General features: G+C 44.0%; 1 protein-coding gene across 3 annotated transcripts in view; it reads left to right on the forward strand.

Annotated features, from left to right (window-relative positions):
- The first annotated feature begins 2876 nt into the window (after positions 1-2876).
- COL12A1 (collagen type XII alpha 1 chain) overlaps positions 2877-23396 on the forward strand; it is a 413394-nt gene continuing 392874 nt past the window's right edge. For 2 of the 3 annotated variants that reach the window (XM_033936132.1, XM_033936135.1), the window contains exon 1: positions 2877-3115. The gene's annotated coding sequence lies outside the window, so the exon portion shown is untranslated. The remainder of the gene's footprint in view (positions 3116-23396) is intronic. The other variant, XM_033936133.1, reaches the window with a different exon arrangement.

Below are 23396 nucleotides of genomic sequence, written 5' to 3' on the forward strand. Positions count from 1 at the left end.
TCCACAACTCACACAAGCTCAGCTGTATCTTCCTTCACAGCCTTCTCACTGCACACCTCAGCTCAACAGCCCATAAGCGGTTTTATACACACACACACACGACTTCAGAGCAGACATACAATTTTTCCCTATGCAGTACCAGCCCTCACCATCTCCTGTGCTGTCTTAAGCTTTCTGCTCTCTTCCAGCTCACAATAAAAGTCCTGGGGGAGTGTGGCACAGTAGTTAAAGCTACAGCCTCAGCACCCTGAGGTTGTGGGTTCAGACCCACAATGCTCCTTGTGACCCTAGGCATGTCACTTAATCCCCCCCCTCCATTGCCCCAGGTACATTAGGTAGATTTGAACCCACCAGGACAGACAGGGAGAAATGCTCAAGTACCTGAATAAATTCATGTAAACCATTCTGAACTCCCTTGGGAGAACAGTATAGAACAGTGAATGAATTAAGGAGACACCTGCTATTTAGTGCAGCTTCTCTCTGTCTCTGGGCTCTAGTATACAAACTCAGCTTTTGGGCAGCTCTCCAGCTGTCTCATGCAGGAGCCTACTCTTCTCACTCTGCCCACTCACGACATGGCTCCCACTGTCACCTGTCTACCGGCATTGCTGGCCCCCCCAGCTGCATTACAAGAACAGGGCCAGCAGCTGGCACCCATGATCCCCCGAGCTCCAATCCTGCTCTGGACCACTTCCAAGTTTGCAGGTGCTCACGGCTCCGCCCCCCAGACTGCCTCCAGGCAGGCACCTGCCTGCCTGCTTGCTAGTGAGCACCTTAAAATGGATTAATTTGCCCTGCTACATATTTCTCACTTGATTTATCTCGATTGTGACTTTACCACTTTTGTGGTCACAGACTGCACAGTCCTAACCCCTACTCACTTGTAAAGCACCCGTGCTTGAGAAACTCCCTCACCCTCTATTTCTCTTGTTTGTTTGATTTTTTCAATCAAGTTCCTTATATTCAACTTGAGGTATTTTATCTGTTCTATGTATTACTTCTTTCCCTGCCATGCCGGTATTTTCTGCATTATATTGAAAATGCTTTCTGTCTGTATCTGTTTTTAAGTCCATTACGGTATTGGGGTTCAAAAAGGGATTGGATAATTTCCTGAAGGAAAAGGGGATAGAGGGGTATAGATAAGAGGATTACTGTACAGGTCCTGGACCTGATGGGCCGCCGCGTGAGCGGACTGCTGGGCATGATGAACCTCTGTTCTGACCCAGCAGAGGCACCACTTATGCTCTGATGTATTTTATCTGTATCCCATGTATTAGCTCACCTTGTTGTGAACCGCTTAGAACTTTTTCGGTAAGAATAAAATTATTATTATTATTAGATTGTAAGCTCTACTGAGCAGGGACTGTCTCTTGAACGTTTTAATGTGCAGTGCTGCCTATGTCTAGCGGCATTATAGAAACGATAAGTAACAGTAGTAGTACTACTGAGCTTCTGTATTTGCTCAGTCTGACTATTCAGCTCCCTGAATACCTCCCAGTTCTGTGCATCCCAAACCCAGAGGCTGGACTGGATATCCTTATGACTCTGGGCATGTGGTGTAAAACTCCACTGCCCCAGGTACAAAATAAGCAGGGGGGGGGGCCCTGAAAAGCTCTCAGCCAGCCAAGAAGAGAAAGATGTGGAGACGCGAAACCTACAACTAACTTGTAAGTTTGGTGGCTCCACGTCAGTCTCTTTTTGATCGGGCTGAGAGCTTTTCAGTGGCTCCTGGTAATAGGTAAACCGCTTTGATTGTAACCACAGAAAGGCGATCTATCAAGTCCCATTACGCTTTCCTCTATTTTATTTATTCAATTTTCTATAACTTTCTCCCGAGGAAGCTCAGAACAGTTTACATGAATTTATTCAGGTACTCAATCATTTTTCCCTGTCTGTCCTGGTGGGCTCACAATCTATCTAATATACCTGGGGCAATGGGGGGGATTAAGTGACTTGCCCAGGGTCAGAAGGAGCAGCTTGGGTTTGAGCCCATAACCTCAGGGTGCTGAGGCTGTAGCTTTAACCACTGCGCCACACTCTGGGTGAGCAATGAGAACTTTGGGTACAACAGTGTCCCCCTGGAAAATTTAACCCCAAGGTGCCCGTGTCCTTGTTTCTGAATTTTTTTTTTTTTTTTTGGAATGGGACAAGTTTTCCTCCGGGATTCACGCAGGATTTTTGCCCCTCTGAAATGCAACCTAAAATACTAAGCTAGACTAAATCAGGGGCAAAAATCAGGTTTTGTACAGCTCATTCCAAGCGCAGAGAAAGGTAAAACCCGGTGACAAAGGTAGACCGAAGGGGGAAAAAAAATAAATAAATCTGCCGCGCCACAAAACCAAAAAAAAAAAAAAAAGACTTTTATTGGGTCTGCAAATGTTTTCAATCCCTGGCGATTTATGAAGCGAAAAAAAAGAGAAACCCCCTCCCCCCCCTCAATACATACGCAGACAGTTAGTTAATGGAAAAAATGGTCAGCGTTTAAAGTTGCAACAAATCTCAGGCTTTTTTTTTTTTTTTTTTTTGCGCGCGATTTCAGGAAACAAACCGTGTTTTTCGATTCACTTTTTCCATTCTTCCCCCAGGCTCGGAGAAACCGCCGTTGCCCCGGCCAGGGGAAACCCGATCTCCCTTCTGGGGCTCGGGCCAAGTGCGAGTTGCTGGAAGGAAGCGACCCCCGCGGCAAAGGCTTGTGGGGATGACCATCATGGAGAAAGAATGCTCCGAAGAATGCGGATCCCCCCCCCACCCCACCCCCTCGGACGCGTTGCACGAAGATATATCATTATCTGATGGCAGCGGGCCACCTTCCATCGCCGTTTCGTAAGAGCTTACGAGCTTCTGGGGACGGCCCTCTGTTAAGTAGCGGCTTCGGCGCGCGCTCCTTCCCATTCGGAGCGAGCGAGGCTGCGCGGACGGAGCTCGGTTGCCCGGGGAACCATCCTTTCGTCGCGCGCGCTCTCCTCCAGGCTGCAGCAGCGGCGCGCGCGCGCCTTCCCACCGCCAGCCCGCGGTAGAGATAGAGAGGGAACCCCTGCGCCGCAGCCGCCGGGACCACCAAGGGGGGGAAAGCAGGAGGCACCGGCAATCGGGAGCGACTCGTCCGCAGCCGCAGGTCCGATCCATCACCCCCCATCCCTGCTCAGGCATTTTGATCCACCGGCTCTAGCTTCCAAACGCAAAGATGCTTATATTTTGATGGGGGGGGGGGGGGGGGGGGGATAAATAAGATGCACATGGGGTGAACTTCTGCAATCTAGAGCTTTTGCAAGGAAGGTTGCAACTGAAAGATTTTTTTATTATTATTATTATTGCTTAAAACTTTTTTTTATTATTATTGCTTAAAACTTTTTTTTATTATTATTGCTTAAAACTTTTTTTGAGGGGTAAGTTCCAAGACTGGGGTCCCTCTGGAGGCTAAGTGAGCTGCTTTTTTTTAAATAAGTTGTACAAAATAGGTAAGCATTGTGGTGTAAATGAGCATACCTGGTCTTTGTGTGTGTTATAGGTAAGGTGAATTTAGATGTGAACTCACTTGCCAAAAGCCAGCTTATGGATTGATTCTTAGCTCCAGGGTTCAGACTTGCTGTGTCTAGTTATGGTCCATGGGGAGAGCTGCCTGAAGCTTCTTAGTGCGAGGGAGAGCTACTGTAGACGGTGGCAGACCTTTCTAACGATTTGCACATCATTGGAGAGAGGAACTAGCAAAGTTTGCATGATATGAGTGTAGAGAGACTTTTGAGAGGACAGACCTAGGATTTTCTTCTATCTTTGGTAGGACCTGTTCCAACAGCTCCTTGCAGGCACTCTACTCCCCCACTGACACCGTTTTCTAGAGATCAGCATTATCCTTGTATGGAGAGATTCGGTGCCTCCAGCCACAGACTGTAGGAAATAATAAGCCAGACCTTTTTGCAGATGCTTGCAAAAAAAGTTTCTGGTAGCGTTCAGGGAAGGGGGGCAAAGAATGAATCACTTTTAAGTCTGCCCTTTGAACTTTTCTTTTGGCTGATAATGGAGGGTGAGGTCAAAGCCAGTTGATCAAAATACATTTTTTCCCCCCCCTCCCTAGTTCAAAAGGAGTGTCATCACTGCGGTGGGAAATAAAAAAGATGAGAAAGGTCTTACAGGTGTTTTGAAGGAAATGGTTAATAAAACGTTACCAAGCAGAAATAATTTTGTAGGCATAAAGTAGGGGGGAAGCAGTGATTTGGGGGCTTTGAGGGGGGTGCTGAAAAGTTCTCAGCCCAACCAAGGAGAGAATGAGGTGGATATGGTTCAATCAATGATCTGAAAGAATGTAAAAGGAACCCCCCCCCCCCCCCCAATAATTTCATTTCTGCAAATTGGCACTTAAGGAACTAAGATAATGCTCTTTTCAGCTAGTGACAAAATAACGCTCAGAATTTAGGAATTTAGTTGGTTGGGCTGGGAACTTTTCAGCACCCCCTCCCCGCTCTCTCCTGGAGTCCTGATGCTCGCTTGTGATCTGTTGAGTCAAGAGGTGGCAGTGTAAGATAAGGGGAAACGAATACCGCTTCTATGAACATTTGGGTTATTTTTCACATTTAATTTCAAAGAAGTTTTTGATGGTGTATATTGCAGTAATCACTGAGGTCTTTCCCGCCCCAGGTACTGAATGCTGTTGAATATGGGATGCATCCCTTTCTGACATGGCAGATGTTAGGTCTTTGGCCATTCATGTGGCACCATAGCAGAGGCCACGGTGCAAATTTTGGGCATTATTATGATTTAACTGAAATGTTGAAGAGAGTACTGTAATTCCCAAAGGCTATCCAAGACTTGCCTGATTTCCTTCTTTTTTCATTGCTTTCTCTGTGCCATGTCAGTGTAAATAGGTTTGGTTTGTTTAGGTTTAAAAAAAAAATGATCATCCTTATTATTAGTTTTAATTCTGGGCATGAATCCAAGCACTGAAATGAATCTAATAATAACTCAAATAAAAATCATGGAAAAATATCAGCTTGAAAGTTCTGTGGTATGAATTCCAATGCATTTTCCTTTTGGTTAGTCTTAGTTGTCTCTTTTCTTTTCGTGGTGGGCAGCATAAAGTTGCACGCTGGGAACTGTGTATTTCAGATGCTATCAGCTCCGTGATTTATGAATGCTGGATTGCTGTTCCGTTTTGCTTCTGGAGTTGTATATGCTGCTCAGTTTTTTTGAAACACTGTATCTGTTTTGCTTCTTATTGTTTAAGTTTCAAGTTTATTAGGATTTTATATACCGCCTATCAACGTTATCTAAGCGGTTTTTACAATCAGGTACTCAAGCATTTTCCCTATCTGTTCCGGTGGGCTCACAATCTATCTAACGTATTGTCTGTGTAGCCAAGGAAGAGCGGGGTTTTTATTTTCATGAAGTGTTTTATATTCCTGCTTGCTCTCTGTATATTTTGTGGTAATTTTTTTAGGGAGCTAGGGTATAAGAAAATGCTTCCCCCCCCATCATCATCAGCAGATGAATCCAGATGAATGGGCTATGTCCATCCACCAGCAGGTGGGGGTAGAGAACATTGAACTGACTTCAGTGATATAGGATGGGGCACTCCCTGGCTGTTCAGTATTCTCTATCTCCAACAGGCGGATGGATGAACATCTTCCATGCTCCTGGCTTGGTCTGTGGCATTGCTCCTATTTGAGGCCCCGAAGCTCAAAAGCCTTCCATGCAAGTAAGACTGGATGTAGCCAGCCTTACATAAGAATAGCCTTACTTGGTCAGACCAATGGCCCATCATGCCCAGTAGCCCATTCTCACGGTGACCAATCCAGGTCACTAGTACCTGGCCAAACCCCAAGGAGTAGCGATATTCCATGCTACTTGCAAGGCAGCTCAGCCTCCGATGCTCAAAAGGATTCTCAGGGGCTTTTACCAGTCATGGTAGCAGCCACCGAGAAGCTATGCAAATGCATTACAAGGAGCTCATTAGTATTAAAATGAGCACTCCTTGTGATGCACAGAAGGGAACACCCACCTCTTTCCACATGGAGCTGCTGGTGGTGGGGTTTTTTGTGCGTCTGTTATGACAGTGTATGTCCTGCGCAGCTGTTAGGCACAAAAGTTGCGTCCAGAATCACTGTTGCAGGATCAAACCCTGATAGTGTAGGTTTGGCAAGTCATTACATTACATTACATTAGTGATTTTTATTCCGCTTGTACCTTGCGGTTCAAAGCGGATTACATAAGAAGAGAACTGGACATTTCCAGGATGGTACATGACAATAGAGAATACAGTTTGAGGATAGAGACTTAATAACAGAATGATAGTAAAGACTTAATAACATCGGAAGATGTTTTGGACGGCAGTGTTTTGGTTTCTTGGGGGATGGGGTGAGGGAGGTTAGGTAGATTGTATATGCTTTTTGAACAGCAGTGTTTTGATTTCTTTACGGAATGTCTTGAGGTCTGATGTTGTGGTTAACAATCTGGTGATGGAAGGTTCGAGTTTTGCAGCATGTGTTGCCAGGAGGCTATCATAAAGCTTTTTGCGGTGAGTACCCTTGAGTGGTGGGTATGTGAATGATGTCAGTTTTCTTCTTGTTCTGGTTGGAAGGTTACGGTTTAGGCGGTCATTTAGGTAGGTGGGTGCAGTACCGTTAATTACTTTGAAGAGTAGACAGTATAGTTTGAATTGAATTCTGGCTCGAATCGGTAGCCAATGTGAGTCTAGGTAGGCATTGGTGATGTGGTCAAATTTTCCGAGTGAGTAAATTAGTCTAAGGGCTGTGTTCTGAACAGTTTGAAGTTTTTTGATCATGTTTGTGGGGCATGGTAGATAAAGGATATTGCAGTAGTCCACGAGACCTAGTACCAGGGATTGTACAATTATCCTGTAGTGTTCTTTGTCAAAGTCACACATTAAAAACAAACAAAACAAACAACTTCTCATGAGCTCCAGCGATCAGGAGCCATACTGGGTCTGCTCAGAAGAGCTGTGCCTACCTAGTTGCTCCTCAGTGCAGTCTCCAGGCATAGTTTCTGGCAGATGGGCAGACTGTTTGGGCCATTTGGTCTTTATTGGCCATCATGTTTCTATGTTGTACCGGGCTGATCGGCACAAATAGCAAGCATGCAATTTGCATGGTATATGTGCTGAACATAGCCCGGCAAAACAAAATTGCTCCCAACCCAGTATTTTTTTTTGCCGGTTGCTGGAGTTTTGTGCATCCTGCTCCTTAGTTTGCTAACCCACTGAGCTGGGGGTTCAGGTTTGGTGCTCCTGACTAGGGGTGCCAGATCAATACCCACCCCATCTTCCCATGTCTCTTCTGGGTGGCTGGCTCCCTTCCTCCCTTCTCATCTGAAAAAAAAAATTGGTTGGGTGAGTTTTGTCCTTTTTTAGCTGAGTTCTTAAAAAAAAAAAAAAAAAAAAATAGCAGCAGCGTACAGCACAAGAAACTCGGTTGTCCAAAACCCAGGGGAACCAGCAGCTTTGTGCACGGGAATGACCCAACAGACATTGCAGCCCTTCTGTCTCCTCTGGAAGGGAACCAGCCTGAAGCAGCTGGCTGGGTGAGTACTTCTGCCTTGCTGTGTTGCCGTTGGGGGTCTCTGCACTGACAGTCAGCCTTGCTTGTTCTCCCCGCAGTTGAGGTTGATTTCCCGCCGGTGCGCTGGTGCTCTGGGTCTTCAAGGTAAGACCCAGTGGAATTGGAGCTCTCAGCAGCAGTGCAGCAAGGCGTAAATCATGTGGTAGGCTGCGGAAGTTGCATGTCTTGCCGGGAACACCTGTTGTTCGGCGGGGAATGCCGGCTGACCTTGTAAAGCACTGTTCCCGCTGTGGGAAGCACAGCATCATGTCTGTGTTCTTCCTTCCCTCCTGCATCGGGGACTCAGATGGGTGTTCAAGCAGTGGGGTGAGATGTTGATAGCCCCTACCAACACGGGGAGGGTCTGGGGGATCCTCTTCCAGCTCTTCCGGTCATCAGGGGGCTGTTTAATGGAGGGGGGGAGGTTTCTACTAATAGACCCCCAGCTATTTTTTTGGCAGGGGGACTGCTCTCAGTCCCCTGTGGTGGAGGTTGTGGGTCAGGTTCCTTCTCCCTTGACTTCATACTTTTACTCCATCAGGCCTTCCTTAAGCAGTCTGATCCCTTTCTGGGGGTCCCTTCCTTCTGGACTGTCTGTTTTGGAGAATCCTGTGGCTGAGCGGCACAAGCTGGAGGGGAACATGGTCAGGCAAAGTGCTTCTCTTTCTCCAGAGTGACTGGAGGTCCAGGGTCAGCATCCCTTCTGGGTGTCCTGGAGAACGGAGATTGCCCCAGATGGATCTGATGACCTGTCAGCAATCTGCTTGTTCCATAAAGAAGATCTGCTCTCCTTCATTGTCAGTGCACTGGAAGAACTTAACATTTCATCCCCTGAGTCTATAATGCCCACATCCACTAACCCTTAAATAGTGAGTACCAGGCAGCCATGCAGGTCGTTTCTGTCCATTAGGCCATGCAGAAGTTGATCACGGTGCGGTGGAATCCTTCAGATGTCTTTGAGTGGTATGGGCAATGGCCCACCTGTACCCTCTTCCACAGGAAGAACTGGAGAAGTTGAAGTACTACTGCTATTTATTATTTCTAAAGCACTGAAAGGCGTACACGGTCCCTGCTCAGAAGAGCTTACAATCTAATTTAGACAGGACATTTTGGGATTGGGGAGATTATGGTAGAGGAAATGATACAGTAGGTATAGAGATCTGACAGCCATGAGTGGGAGTTAGGAGTTGAAAACAGATTCAAAAAAGTGGGCATACTCTAATGAAACTCAAGCAGGACCAAGGAACCATGAATCTTCATTGCTCCTTACTGGCTAATTGGTTCCCTCTTCTTCTGGAGTAGCTCTTTGAGATTTGGAGTGTTTCTGACCTTCATCATGCAGAACAAGGAGTGTTTTCTGCATCCCAAAATTCAGTCCCTGGCTTAGATCTTGAGACTGTAGAATTTGCATCCCTTCTGCTGGCTGAGGTGTTTACAAGGTCCGGCTGAAGGTGGATGCACGCGTGGCAACAGTGACTAAGAAGACCACAATTTTGGTGGAAGATTGGATAGCTCTGAAGGATGCCCAGGATCGCTGGTTGGAGTCTTCCCTCAAATTGTCCTTTAAGTTGGCGGCACTGTCCCTTCAGGCAATGGTTTGCAGTTCATATGCGGCCCAGGCCTGTTTTTCCTGTCAGCAGATGAGCTGATGGAGTCTGGGTTTCCCTGTTACCGCGACCTTCCCTCTATGAAGTCCGGTTTGGCTTATTTGGCAGATTCCCTATACGATTTAGTCTGAGCTTTGGCTAAGCAGCTGGCATTGGCATTGATAGCCTAGCATGTCTTGTGGTTGCACCATTGGGCAGCGGACCTGGCCTCCAAGCTTCGTTTGATCAGACTCCCATTTCATGGCAGACTTCTCTTTGGGGACAATTTAGAGAAACTGGTCAAGGAGCTGGGGGACTTGAAGTTTCAACAGCTCCCTGAGGATTGCTTTCAGGCAGCTGGGAGACAGTCTTAAAGTCATACGAGACTTTGGGACTCAAGCCCTGTGAATGCTCAGCCCTTCCAGAGGTCTCATTTGCCTCCACACTAGTCCTTTCATTTGGATAAGTGAACTCCAGCACAGTCTAAATGTGCAGGGGTTGCCCCTCGCTCTTCCCAATGATGGGCTGCCCTCTATACAAATTCCCATAGGGATATGGTTGTCCCTTTTCTATGGAGAGTGAGCCAGAATCACTACAGACCAGTGGGTTCTGGAGATCATAAGATAGGCTACAAGTTAGAGCCTTAGAGTGGTTGCTTGGACCAACGCCCTTATGCGACCTCTGCAGATGCTGGTCCTCTCTCAGTGGTCACCAGTGTCCCAGGAATACTATCTTCACCTGGGATGGATGTTTCAAGCCAGAGTCAGTATGCACTGGTGGCTTCAGTAACCCAACCGTTGTTTGCGGATTCCCCTTGTGTCTCCGGAGTGGATTGTGGTGGTGATAGATGCTAGCCTGACAGGCGGGGGGGGGGGGGGGGGGGGGGGGGGGGGGGATGGGAGGGGACAGGGAGGGGACATTGCCTTCACCTCAATACTTAGGGCAAGAGGTCCACAGTGTAGGATGGCTGGCCCATCAGTCATCTGGAGCTCAGGGTGGTATGCCTGACTTTGATGGTCTTCCACTTCCTTCTCTGGAGCAAGTGTCATGACCATGGCATACATCAAAAGGCGGAGGGGAAGCCCGACTGTTGATTTAGTGGGCGGAGGATAATGCACCTCTGCTATCCGCCGCACATACCAAGGGTATGTTTGGGTGGATGTTCTCAGCTGGACAGCCCTGGATCCAGCAGAGTGGGAATTATGTCTCCTTGTCCTGAGGAGGAGCTGAGAGAGGATCTGCTAAGGGGAAGAAAAACTCCACTGGCATATCTTACCTGCTAGCATTCAAACTTGGGGAAAGGTAAAACTTGGGCTTCAGTAGGTTATTTCATTGTCCTTCTCTTTTTTAGTTCAGTACTCTGCTTTTTCAGCAAAGTCAGTTTAGGCAATAGTGTAGCTTTTAGAGCCTCTGTTAGGGTTTATATATAACAGGTGTTTTAGTCTAGCTTAGTATTTTAGGTTGCATTTCAGAGCATTAGATCAGATTAGGGCACAGATAGCAATTGAGGAAAGTCTTGTTTAGTGTTTAACTCCTGCCCACCCTCCCCTGCTCCAACCCATCCCTGGCTTGATCTCTGATTTATGGTTCCTTGAACCAATTAGAAGGCTACAAACATAAATTAGCTAGTAATTAGCTCTTAAGAAATTACCTGAGAAATCCTTAGAGGGTAATCTACCAATTACAACATAGCAAAATAATAATAAAAATTAAACATTACCATGACCTAACGTATAACCAGCAATCTTAGGGGAACTTAGAATACATATTCCAAGTCCCACAGCAACTTAAAAAAGAAATCACCAATATTAAGATGCAGGCAGCAGCCCAGCAGCAAGATGGGGACTATCCAGTCTTTTGCATGGAGTGTCACATGTTTGATTATCTCTCAGTTGGTGAGAGGTCTTATGTGTGTGCTTGGTGTAAAGAGTTCCTAGCACTCAGGAAACAGGTCCAATCTCGTGAGGCTAGAGTAGCAGACTTGGAGGAGCTAAGTGAGCCAGAGAAGTACATAGAGGAGACCTATAGGGACATTGTAGAAAAGTCCCATCTCCAGTCTGGCAGCCTCGGAGGTAGGAAGGTCTTATTAAAAGGGAACATCACCCTGGTGAAGTAGGAGGCAACCCTGTAGCCAGGACCTGCTGACCAGGGCATGCAATGTGTCCTCTTGCACTGAGGATCCAGAGGCTTCTGCCAAGAAGGAAGGGATAGGACAGTCGTTATAGTGGGAGATTCGATCATCAGGCATGTAGATAGCTGGGTGGCTGGTAAACGTGAGGATCGTTTGGTTACTTGCCTGCCTGGTGCAAAGGTGGTGGACCTCACACATCACTTAGATAAGATTTTAGACAGTGCTGTCTTGGTACATGTGGGTACCAATGACATAGGGTACAAGGGAAAAAGGAGACTAGCCTCGACAGGGATACCCAAGCACAACAGAAGAGGCAAGAGAGATGTCTGAACCAACCTATAGTTACATTTATTCAAACCACTTGATGTATAAACAATATAAAAGTTCTAGGTCTTTAAAGAAGACCATTGGGAGTCCCAGATGAATGAGATCCTAGGAAAATCCCAACCAGGATCTGGGTTTCGGCAAGCTGAGTTGCCTTCTTCAGGGGATAATGTGTGCGTTATTATCTTTGTTCTGCTTGAGAACTGCAAAGGTTGTGTTGGCGTTAAAGACCTTGAACTTTTATATTGTTTATACATCAAGTGGTTTGAATAAATGTAACTAAAGGTTGGCTCGGACATCTCTATTGCCTCTTCTGTTGTGCTTGTGTACCAATAACATAGGGAAATGTGGTAGGGAGGTTCTGGAAACCAAATTTAAGCTCCTAGGTAGGAAGTTAAAATCCAGAACCTCCAGGGTAGCATTTTCAGAAGTGCTCCCTGTTCCACGTGCAGATCCCAAAAGACAGGCAGAGCTCCAGAATCTCAATGCATGGATGAGGCAATGGTGCAGGGAGGAGGGTTTTAGATTTGTTTGGAACTGGGTGACAAACTGGGGAAGGGAGAGCCTAATCCGCAAAGATGAGCTCCGCCTTAACCAGGATGGAACCAGGCTGCTGGCGTTAACATTTAAAAAGGAGATAGAACAGCTTTTAAACTAGAAATTGAGGGAAGGCTGACAGTTACTCAAAAGAGCATGGTTCAGGACAAAGTATAAAAAATATCATCATAAAAGGGAAGACAGAGCATCCTGATAGCGAGATTGCAAATACAGGCTGCAGTAGACCAGGTTTCCTTACATTCAGAGCAGACTGTTTTTAAAGATTGCAAATTATCTATGCCAACTGCTGAGCAAATTGTAAATAGATATGACAATCACTGTTTGAAATGTCTGTATGCAAATGCAAGAAGCCTAAGAAACAAGATTGCACTAAATGAGAAGATAGATATAATAGGCATCTCTGAAACCTGGTGGAAGGAAGATAACCAATGGGACACTGTTATACCAAGGTACAAGTTATATCATAGTGATAGGGTGGATCGAATTGGTGGAGGCGGAACGTTATATGTTAAGGAGGGCCTTGAATCAAATGGACTAAAAATTCTACAGGAGCAGAAACATACCTTAGAATCCCTATGGGCAGAAATTCTGTGTGTGATAGGAGTGTACTACCATCCGCCTGACCAGGATGAACAGACAGATGCTGAAATGCTATCTGAAATTAGGGAGGCTAACAAACTGGGTAACCCAGTAATAATGGGTGAATTCAACTACCCCGATATTGACTGGGTAAATATATCATCAGGGCATGCTAGGGAGATAAAATTCCTTGATGAAATTAAGGACTGTTTTATGGAGCAACTGGTTCAGGAACCAACAAGAGGTGAAGCAATTCTAGATCTAGTTCTTAATGGAGCACATGAATTGGTGAGAGAGGTATTGATGCTGGTGCCACTTGATAACAGTGATCATAACATGATCAGATTTGATATAATCCCTGAAATAAGTTTACACAGGAAATACAATACAACAGCATTTAACTTTAAAAAAGGAGACTATGATAGCATGAGGCGAATGGTAAAAAGAAAACGTGCAGCTGCCAAGGTCAAAAATATACATCAGGCGTGGATGTTATTTAAAAATACCATCCTGGAAGACCAAACTAGATATATTCCATGCATTAAAAAGGAGGAAGGACGACCAAACGGCAGCCAGTGTGGTTAATGAGTGAGGTGAAGGAAGCTATTAGAGCTAAAAGAGAATCTTTCAGAAAGTGGAAGAAGTATCCAACTGAAAATAATTGTAAACAACATAACGAATGGCAAGTCAAATGCAAGGTGCAAATAAGGAAGGTGAAGAGAGATCTTGAAAAGAAGATTGCGCTAGAAGCAGAAACACACAGTAAAAACTTTTTTAGGTATATTAAAAGCAAGAAGCCAGGAAGAGAATCAATTGGATCGCTAGATGACTGAGGGATAAAAGGGGCTCTCAAGGAAGACAAGGCCATAGCGGAGAGATTAAATGAATTCTTTGCCTTGGTCTTCACTGAGGAAGATGTGGGGGAGTTATCGGTAGATGTATTTTCAACCAATGATCAAGACTTTATTGAAATCAAGTAGTCCCAACAAGGATCTCAGTTTTGGCGTATGACAATGCCTTCCCCAGGGGACACTTAGTTAGTAGTCACTGAGTTTAAAGCACTCTGGAGTATACAAACAGCAGCACTCAGAGCAATCCAAAACGAGCGATGCTGTTGGGACTGCTTGATTTCAATAAAGACTCAATCATTGGTTGAAAAGAAGCCTCCCTTGCCTTTCTGTTTGTCTGCATATATCCCAAGGTGAGGTGTTCTTCTGTTTGCCTGCTTGAGGAGTTATCGGTGCCAGAAATTGTATTCAATTTTAATGAATCAGAGAAACTCATGCAAATCTCTGTGAACACTGGATGATGTAATGGGTCAATTTGACAAATTGAACAGTAGCAAATCACCTGGACTGGATGGTATACATCCCAGAGTGATGATAGAATTGAAAAATGAACTATTGTTAGTAATTTGTAATTTTTCTTTAAAAACCAGAAGACCGGAGAGTAGCCAATGTAACACCGATTTTTTAAAAGGGTTCCAGAGGTGATCTGGAAAATTATAGACCGGTGATTCTGATGTTGGTGCGGGGCAAAATGGTAGAGACTATTATAAAGAACAAAATGAGAGAACATATATGTAAGCATGGATTAATGAGAGAAAGCCAACATCTACTGCATTTTTTTGAAGGGGATGAATGAACATGTGGATAAAAGTGAACCGGTTGATAATGTGCATTTGAATTTTCAAAAAGCATTTAACAGATTACCTCAAGAAAGACCTCTGAGGAAATTAGAAAGTCATGGGATAGGAGATAATGTTATTTTATGGATTAAGAACTGGTTGAAAGAAAACAGAGAGTAGGTTTAAATGGTCAATATTCTCAATGAAGAAGAGTAAATAGTGGGGGTTCCCCAGGGGTCTGTGCTGGGACCGCTGCTTTATAACATATTTATCAATGATGTAAAGATAGGAATAACTAGTGAGCGTTAAATTTGCTGATGACACAAAGTTGTTCAAAGTTGTTAAATCACAAGAGGACCTTGTGAGACTGGAAGACTGGGCGTCAAAATGGCAGATGAAATTTGTCAGTCTGCTGCATGGGCTTCTTTGCATAACTTTTCCAAACCGTATTGGGCGGTGGCAGGGCCAGTCGCATCCTTTGGGGCATCAATCTTACTTGCTTCTCCCCTCCCTCACTGAGGACTGCTTTGCTACATCCTATTCATCCGCTGCTGATGACAAGGAAGGTAAAATGGTGTCTCAGAGCAGATGAATCAAGGGCCTGCCCTTGGAGGGAAGGCGCTGCAGGTTGTCTTGCGTCTATTTTGCTGGCTGCTGTTTTTTTCTTTCCTTCTCAGTAGATTCTGTTCGTGGAATGTCAGGTGAGAAGGGTGGATTGGTGTGAATTTTGGCTCTGGTTCCTTCTGCTTTGATATAAATAAAACTGAACAGCCATGGTGTGTCCCATCCTATATCACAGAAGCCAAGTTCAGTGCTCTCTATCTCTGCCTGCTGGTGGATGGATATAACCCATTTGTCTGCTGTGACTAACGGTCTCTTTTACAAAGCCGCTCTAGCGACGCGGCAACAGCCCCGAAGCCCTTTAAATCCCTACGGGCTTCGGGGCCATTAGCGCGGCTTTGTAAAAGAGGCCGTTAAGTGAAAGAAAATTATTTATTTATCGTAGTTACATTTGCTGTACCACAATTTCTGTACCTGACAGGTCTAAGTAGTTTACGATCTAAACTATCAGGTGATCTGAAGTTTACGATCTAAACTATCAGGTGATCTGAAGTTTCAGAAAGGGCCATGGATCTTTGGTGTCTAGAATTGTGTAAAATGACAAATATTTAAGATGTAAGTTATGTGTTACGGCTTGCAGTTAAAAGTCTAATTATGATTGTTTCCAGTTTGAAGGAATGAAACTCAACAACTGGTTATAGGTGATAATTGCTTTATTTTAATATTATTTGATAACCCGATTACTTTCCTGCCTAGCTTTCCAGTTCGAGTCACAACTGGATTAAATTAGTCCAGTAAAAAGTATCACTTGCATTTGCTGAATTTTATTTTTACCTGTGCAAATGGATTGGCTTCTGCTCCAGGACACTGGGGAGTCTCCCAGTAGACTAATCCTGCAATTGAAACATGCTCTCCTCTTCTTCCCCATTATCCTGGTTTTAATTCCCATTCTTCAGTGCCAGTCTGGTCCTCTCCAGCTCAGTGCAGGCTCGAGAACTCTTCTCCTTCCTTGATCCCATTCTCCTTCCCTTATTCCAATCCTTAGTCCTTTTCCATGCCAGAAGTAGAACAGTGAGTCTAGTTTTCCTCCACATGTTACCTATAAATCTTTTATGGTTTTTGTGGGACCCGCTGGTAGTGAGCAGTTCCATTGGGACCAGAACTTGATCTATTGTGGCTACCTGTAACCTGAGGTTGGACAGAATGGGATTTAAAATAAAATAAATAAATAAAATAATGCTTCTTAACCCTCCTCACCTAACTAGTGGGGTTTCAGAACGACCAGAAATATACATGATACAAATCTGCATATATTGCAGAACCATTGCATGCAAATCTTCAGGCGTGTCTTCAGGAGAGGACGGAGAGGCACTGGGATAGAAAGAGGGGAGGGGATAAGCGGGAGGAAGAGGACTAAGGCAGAACAGGGAAGGAGACAAAATAATGGGACAGATCAGAATGGGAGGGTTGAAGGAGGAGAAAGGAATGGAGGGGAGGACTAGGGCAGAGGCCCAGAGGTTAGGCAAACGAAGGCAGTTGCTAGGGCAGTGACTTCTTGCGGGCAACAAAGAGCAGCTGAAGTCAAAGGAAGTCAGTAGATCCTGACAGCCAAACTCAAAAAAACCCATCGGCACATGCTACAACCTGCATTTTTATAAGGTTTTTGTGCGATGATCGTGATTACTGAGCTTAATTATGGAAATCTTAAGGCTGCAGGCTAGGGGGGATCTGAAAATTATTTGGGAGGAGATGTAAGGCTAAGTGTTTTTCTGGAGCACTTATTACCCTTGCACTGGCTCTGAGCAAAGAAGACTGGAGCATCATTTTGGAGGAGAGTAGAAAAGAATGGATTGGCAACTAAGGCAGAGAAACAGGGACTGAGTTGGTAGGGAGGGAAGATATAGCATTGGGTTGGGGAAAGGAAGACCGAAGATTGAGTGCAGCTGGAAGAGAGGAGAGCTGAAAAGATGGACTGGGCAATCATTGGGGACATTTTGAGAGAGAAAACTAGAGGGGAAAGATCTGGGGAGGGTGAGCTGTGGATTGAATAGTTGGGAGGGGCAAGAAAGAACCATGAGAAGTAGATGGATCAAAGCAGAGGGAAGATAGGAAGAGGGAAAGATATGAGGGGAAGGAGGTAAGAGATGCGTTAAGAGAGAAGATGAGAGCTAAAGGGATGGAATGAAGGAAGGTGATCATGTGGAAGGAGAATGAAATGGAAGCTGGTAAGGTCATGTGAAAAGGGAGATGAAGGCTGGGAAAAAAGCTGAAAATAAAGAGGTGGCATGTGCTAGCACGTACTTAAAAGGGGCTTACCATGGGACACATTTAACGGTAAGTCCCAAATGTCCACGCACTATCCACATGCAAGAAATATCTTTTATTTTTTGGTTGAGGGAAAGTGACTGTAGAATAACTGATTAGTGCAGGATTACTGTGTGAGCCCTTACTGCCTACAAAAGGGTGTCAATAAGTGTACACAAAAATATCTCTCATTTGAGTTTCCGCGCTGTTAATAAGTATGGGGCTCATAATCAAAACTTAAACAGGTCTAAAAACCCGCCCAAGTCGGCACTTAGATGACTTAAAAGACAGGTTGTCCAAGTGCCGATAATCGAAATGGCTTTTTGGACGCATCCAGGGAATTTTTAGGCCTCTGAATCCCGCTGTATGCCCAGAGCTGAAAGAGGCATTTTTGGAGGAGTGGTTAGGATGGGATGTGGGCCGACCTAGACCTAGTCGTCCTGCAGGGATAATGGAATGTTTCATGAGACTTCCTGGATGAAACTTATACGTTGTGAGTTAGACAACGTAAAAGCATTTAGAAGTGCCAAAAAGGTATCCAAAGTGACAATGTAAAGACCCCTACACACTTCCTCAGTGATCACTAATCCCCTCACACTGCCACAAATATCAGAATAAAAACGTACATACCTATCTCCAAAACATCAGCACCTGCTATAGGAAAGCCTAGTAGAGCTGTTTACAGGTGTCTTAAGTAGCCTGGGGGTGGGCTAGTGGACTATAGAGAGGAGGACCCAGGCACATAAGCTACTCTAATCACTACATTCATGGTGAAAAATATGAGCCCACCAAACCTTCCCCCCATAAGGGCTATTAAAGGTTTAGACAGGTGGGTATAGTGTGTTTCAGGAGTGGTTTTTTTTTTTTTTTGGGGGGGGCTCACCATATCCCATAAGGGAGTTCTGGTGAGATGTTTATGTGGCACCCTTTTTGTGAAGTTCACAGCAGTGCCCTGTAAGGTGCTCCACTGCTCTGTTGCCATGTCTGGGGTTCCAAGACAGTTTTTCCCATTGAAAATAATAGAAACTGGATTAATCCATTGCTTGATCCCAGAGACAGCAAGATCGGGTCCCCCTGGAAGAGGCAGTAAGATCGGGCCCAAGTGACAGTGATAGCAAGATTGGGTCCCCCTGGCAGAGACATCAAGATCGGGTCCCCCTGGCAGAGAGAGCAAGATCTGAGCTCCCCACCGGCATAGACAGCAAGATCGGTAACAGCAAATGCAAGCGGTGCTCAGCCCAAAGCTTCTCTTCCAGGCGGAAACAGGAAGCTGCGTCAGAGGGGAAGCTTTGGGCTGAGCAATGCTTGCGGTTCCCGTACGTTCAGATTCCAAAGCAGTGTTTGGATTCCAGGGCAAAATTTAATTAAAAAAAGTTCGGATTCCAAGTTGTTCGAGTTCTGGGACATTCGGATTCCGAGGTACCATTGTAGATGTATTTTTTGAGAATGGAGATTTTTTCCACTGCCGACTTTGGAAGTCTAGTACCATACGTCCAAATTGGACTTAGACGTTTCTTTTGATCATGCCCCTCCATATTTTCAAGTATATTTTTGAAACTGTTCCATCGTATTCCTAGTACTAAATTTCAGTTTACTGATTTTGACTTTACCTCATTCATTGCATTTATGTTTATATTTGGTCTTTTTACTACCGTTATGCTGTTAACAAAATTGTAAGTTTTATGTTGAATTATACCCGCTGTATGCCGCCTTGGGTGAATCTCTTCATAAATGTGGTCAATAAATCCTATTAAATAATGCCCCCTTTTCCAAAACTGCGCAAGAGGCTTTTAGTGATTCCGGCGCGCTGAATGCTCCGCGCTGCTCTGATGGTCATAGCGCAGAGCATTCAGCGTGCCGGCTGGTGCTAAAAATCTCTTGCGTCGTTTTATAAAAGGGGGGACAAGTTAAATTATTTTCAATGGCTACAGGTTAATGGTCTCATCAATGCTTAGTTACCACCCCAGATATGTCCATTCACTACCCACACCATGTTCCTCAGAATGCCACACTGAATCTTGATTATAGTGTGGTAGCTGTCCTCATAGGAACCTTTATACGGTGCAATTTTTCTATTAGATAAACTAATGATTTCATTTGGATATTCTAATACTAAAAATCTCTAGTCGTATCTGTTTATAGCCATTTATAAAGTGTCAGTGCAAATATTTAAATAAATAATCTTAACTTCCTAATAAAATTTATAAAAGTGCTACTTAGCTTAGAACAGCTCTGCCTCAATCCCCACCGACGCATTTCATTCTTTCATCAGGGTCGGGGAAGGAGAATGTTGTAAATAAACAAGATTTATAGGTCTAAGTAAGTGAAGCAATAATTAAAGTTACTGGCTTACCAGAACAGTTCAGAAACTTAGCGTCAGCTAAATCCTTAAAGTGCTCACCGGGACTGCAATATGACTAATGGTGACATTGGTGCATGGCCATTAATACTGAAAATAGAAAATCGGCCATTTTACTGCTGTGATACAAATGGATTTAGCATGCCCATAGGTAATCCCCACTTTTACAAAACCATAACATGGTTTTTGGCGCCAGCTGCAGCAGTAACAGCTCCGATGCTCATCGGAATTTCTATGAGCATTGGAGCTGTTACCACTGTGGCTGGTTCTAAAAACTACTGTACGGTTTTGTAAAAGAGGGTGTGTGTGTGTTTCCAAGTTTCCAAGTTTATTGTAAATTTGATTGAACGCTTATCAAAATATCACACATTTTACAACAATAAAATAGGGGTAAGAACATAATTAAAAAACAATATTAAACAGACAAAATATACTCAGACAAATAAAACGCAAAGTAAATGTAATAAGAACAAGAAGGATAGGGGAGAGAACTACAATAAATACAGGAAAGAACATATATTGGAAAAATACAAAAGGACTAAGGGGATCAATGAGACAAGAATAGTGCCATAGTTAGCTGAAGGCATCAAGGAATAGAAAGCTTTTTAAAGCTCCTTCAAATTTGTCTAAGTTTTGCCCTGCCCGAAGATAAGTGGGTAATGCATTCCAGAGTGTGGGTGCGGTTATTGAGAATACAGTACTTCCCTGATATTCGCGGGAGTTCCGTTCCAGAAACCCCCGCGAATCTTGAAAAACCGCGAATATGATTTTTCGTGGGGAAGACTGGAGAGGACAGCAGGAGAGAGCAGCCAGAGCGCCGGCGAGTGAAGGAAATCACTGGCTGTATGCTCCGACTGCCTCTTCCTGTACGAAAGTCGAGCCTTACCAATCAGGAGCTGCATGTCAAAGCAGCTCCTGATTGGTGAGGCCTGACTTTAGTACAGGAAGAGGCGGTCGAAGCATACAGTGAGTGATTCCCTTCACTCGCCGGCGCTCCGGCTGCTCTCTCCTGCCTCTCCAGCTGTCTTCTCCTGGTCGGCGGTTCGCAGTCGAAAAATACCGTGAATGACTGGGACCGCGAACTGCCGACTGCGAATTCGCGGGGGAGCACTGTATTGTTGTTCTACGGGTATTTATTATTTTTAAAGAAGGAACCCAGAGCAGTTGTTGTCCAGAGGATCTTAAGGATCTATTAGATTCATAAGGTATAAGATTTTTATCGAGGAATGCCGGTTCTTTAGTTTTGAGGGTTTTGAATGTTAAAAGGGCAGTCTTATAAGTTATCCTGTATTGGACTGGAAGCCAGTGGGCTTTTTTTAAAAAAGAGGGGTAACGTGTTCGTATTTTCCAGAGTTTGTAATCACTTTAATGGCAGTATTTTGTATTAACTGTAGGTGCCTAATGTCTTTCTGACAGATTCCCTGATATAAGGAGTTACAATAATCTATTTTCGAGATGATAAGTGAATGAATTAAAATATTAATTGATGATAATTCCAGGATTTTCGCCAGAAATCTGATCATTCTAAGTCTGTAAAAGCAGCTTCTTACCACAGTACCTATTTGTGAACGAAAGTTGAGTCAGTTGTCTATAGTTACACCTAAGATTTTAATCGTGTCGACAGATTTGATTGGAATGTGTAAAAGGACCCCAAAGTGAGGTAGAGTAGGGACTGAGAAGGTCTGAGAGATGGAGAGGGTAATAGACAACGAGAGAAACTAGTGGGAGCTGAGATACTGTAGGCAATGAAGGAATAATAGGGGTAGAGACTCTGAAGAAGAGAAATGAAGAGAGGTAGCTACGAGGAGACACAGATAAGAAAGAGATATTGAGAAGTATGTAGAAAAGATGTATGGATGTAAGAGAAATAGAAAAATGTAGAGGTAGAGAAAAGATGAAATTGAAGGAAAGGAGATCCAAGAAAATAAATCACTGAATATGAACAAGATAACAATAGGGAACGATTGAGACTATCATAGTGATAAATGTATAGACAAAAGTAGAAAAAAATTGAAATTTTTTTGATTTTTAAAATTATGTATGGGGACATTGATTTCTATAGGTAACAAGGGGCTGATTCTGGAAATGGCGCCTACCGTACATCAATCAAATGAAGGCACCGTTTGTAGGATTGTGCCTACAGGCGCCTAAATCAAGTTAGGCACATATATATTAGGCCTAAAATGCCGGTACCTATGGTAGGCGCTTAGCAGTGCCTAACTCATTCCAGTCCCAAATCTACCCCTAACCACACCTACTTTTTGGGTAGACATGGGTAGGCGTCTCGGTATAGACGCCTATATCACACCTGCCAATGTGGGCACTGTCAATTATCAGCACCAATTAACCAATTAAAAAACAACTAAGTTAGACGCCGGCTGGTTCTGTAAATGGCGCCTAAAATGTCAGGCGCCTAGAAGAACGGTGCTGGCTGTGTGTCATTCAAATTTAGGGCTCCTTTTATGAAGGTGCGCTAGCGGTTTTAGCGCATGCTTAGTGCGCGCTACATTGCCACGTGCGCTATACGCTAACGCCTCCATAGAGCTTGGTTAGTATTTTTTGTGTAGCGCAGGGGTTAGCACCCGCTAATCTTCAGTGCGCGCTAAAAATGCTGGCGCACCTTAGAAAAAGGAGCCCTTAGGCTTATATATTAAACCCACGTATATATATGTTTCAGATAGCTCAAAAATTCATCTATTTTGAAAAAAGTTGTCCAATTTTTATTTAAGAAAAAAGGCCTCAGAAACTCCTCCCTTCGCCTATGATGATAACTTCATATCAGGCAGGAATTCCGGTACATATTTATCCTCACTGGCCTTATTTCATATTAGCCAATAAATAAATAATTTTATTCCATATTATTTAAAGACTTATTTTCGATGAATTTGATACTTAGCTTAAATTCATCTCAACTTAAATTTAGCCTGGGAGCTATTGGTCCGACATGTTTCGCAATAACATTGCTTTATCAAGGATCCCCCAGTGCCGCTGCAGTCATCTGACTCATTCCAATTCTCAAGCAAGCTCATGCAAGCTTGAGAATCGGAATGAGTCAGATGACAGCAGCGGCGACACTGGGGGATCCTTGATAAAGCAATGTTATTGCGAAACATGTCGGATCAATAGCTCCCAGGCTAAATTTAAGTTGTGATGAATTTAAGCTAAGTATCAAATTCATCGAAAATAAGTCTTTAAATAATATGGAATAAAATTAATAAAATTATTTATTTATTGGCTAATATGAAATAAGGACAAATAATAACAAGAATTCTTGCTATTCTATACCGCTCTCAGAACCCTGTAATGTTCAAGACACTTGAGTATCCAGACAACACTCATACAGGTTCATGGTATCTTTCATTGAGCCGGTATTTTCATGTGCAAAACTACAAATGTGCAAGAAGCTGTAATAAAGTGCTACGTGAAATAAATAACATTAAAAGTTCGCACTTAGCTTTTATATGTACTTGATTTGTAGTAGATCATTGTAGTTAACAAAAATTGGCTAAACGCCCTACGGGACCCGTTTCGCCACAGTCAAGGGCTTCATCGGGGGTCTTGGATTTATGAATGTGCAACTTTGTTTCGGCTGACACGTAACAAAAAATGGCGCTGGCCATTTGTTACGTGTCAGCCGAAACAAAGTTGCACATTCATAAATCCAAGACCCCCGATGAAGCCCTTGACTGTGGCGAAACGGGTCCCGTAGGGCGTTTAGCCAATTTTTGTTAACTACAATGATCTACTACAAATCAAGTACATATAAAAGCTAAGTGCGAACTTTTAATGTTATTTATTTCACGTAGCACTTTATTACAGC

Source organism: Geotrypetes seraphini, chromosome 3 (assembly GCF_902459505.1).
Source record: "Geotrypetes seraphini chromosome 3, aGeoSer1.1, whole genome shotgun sequence".
NCBI lineage: Eukaryota > Metazoa > Chordata > Amphibia > Gymnophiona > Dermophiidae > Geotrypetes > Geotrypetes seraphini.